General features: G+C 32.6%; 1 protein-coding gene across 1 annotated transcript in view; it reads right to left on the reverse strand.

Moving 5' to 3' along the window:
• Positions 1-626: 626 nt before the first annotated feature.
• LOC125046995 (arf-GAP with dual PH domain-containing protein 1-like) overlaps positions 627-1,472 on the reverse strand; it is a 19,511-nt gene continuing 18,665 nt past the window's right edge. The window contains exon 8 of the mRNA XM_047645008.1: positions 627-1,472. This exon is cut by the window's right edge and continues 533 nt beyond it. The gene's annotated coding sequence lies outside the window, so the exon portion shown is untranslated.

Raw genomic sequence — 1,472 nt, forward strand, 5'->3', positions numbered from 1 at the left:
AGCTGATAACAGTGCTTTACATACGAAACACATAACTTAACAACAAATTCCCTTTCCATGTATTTCTCTGATCATTATTGTCAGTTAATTTCAGTTTTTGATGTACCACTTATGTCTAAACATTACATACTGTAGCTGAAATAAATATATCACAGATTTATAACTGTGTACTGCACTATTCTACTAACTTTAACCTGGACATTTGCTGGCTACTGTAAAATACTAATAGTTACGAGAGGCAAACTTAAGTCAATTGTCCTTGAATGAAATGGCACCATAGATTTTCTATTACACTATGATAAACTGAAAATTGGTAAATTACTTTGATTGTAGGTTCTGCATCTCCTACTCTGATATACAAGAAGTCCCAACTTTCTTGTATATCTACCTGACCTCCTATTTCATGTCTCTAAACATTTTGTTTCTTATTCTTACACTATCTGTCCTTCCCTCTTCTAATCCTTCAATCTTTCTTTGTTTCCTCAGTGGACTTTCATGATACTACCTTGAGAGCAAGTGGAGACATAAAAACAAATCCCAGAGACATATCAGCTGTTAGTACATACTGCTCTGTAAGTGGGTAAAAAATGCATGGCTTCATCATATTGTTCATGAAACCATGCACAGTAGAAGACACACTGTAGAATTTGTAGGAAGATATAACAGCTAGAGTAAAGAAAAAAACTGTACATTGCATTCAAAGCCCAATATTTTTACTCATATATTAGAGCCCTTCTCAGGATCATGAAGCAAAAAGAACTGGATCTCTTTGGTGTTTTCATCTTCAAAGGAGTCTAGTATTTGGTGCAAATACTGTGGATTTTAGTGTTAAATTGGTATATCTTTTTAATTTATTTGTTTATTTCAAGACGGTGAATTTTCAAGTAAATTTTGAGGTTCCAAAATTGAATATGAACTTATCACAATTCAATTCTGAATCAGTATATACTTGTCATAGGTTAGAAGTAATATTTAACTTCTATTTTTGAGTGAAGTTGGTCCTATTAGATTTTTTTTATATCTTTGCAAAACTCTCCTTCCATTATTACCAGTAAAGGTTTACAGGATGATACAAATTAATTTACCTCACACTCAAAATACTTTAAATGTGAGCATTCATACCTATAGATATGGAGACAGGGGATAAACAACAGTTGTTCCATGTACTTAACAGTTAGCAAAGAGATTCATTGTTAGACTTAAGTCAAAGAAGGAACCATCTGGGCTTGAAAATTATGGATGAAACTTCTTTTGAGCATGTGAATTTCACAGAAGAATTCTTATCATAAAAAAGAGACATAACATTTTGTACTCTCAAATTTCTTATCAAAACAGACCTCATTTCCTTTAAACTTCATAATAATAATTTTTAAAAAATGCTGAAAATCATCTCTAGTCTCACCCTCTGCTACCATAATCAGTGTAGGATTTGTTCAACCTGTTTTCTGCTCGCACGAGGGAGCCCAAAGAGA

The sequence above is a fragment of the Penaeus chinensis genome, chromosome 40 (assembly GCF_019202785.1).
Source record: "Penaeus chinensis breed Huanghai No. 1 chromosome 40, ASM1920278v2, whole genome shotgun sequence".
Classification (NCBI taxonomy): domain Eukaryota; kingdom Metazoa; phylum Arthropoda; class Malacostraca; order Decapoda; family Penaeidae; genus Penaeus; species Penaeus chinensis.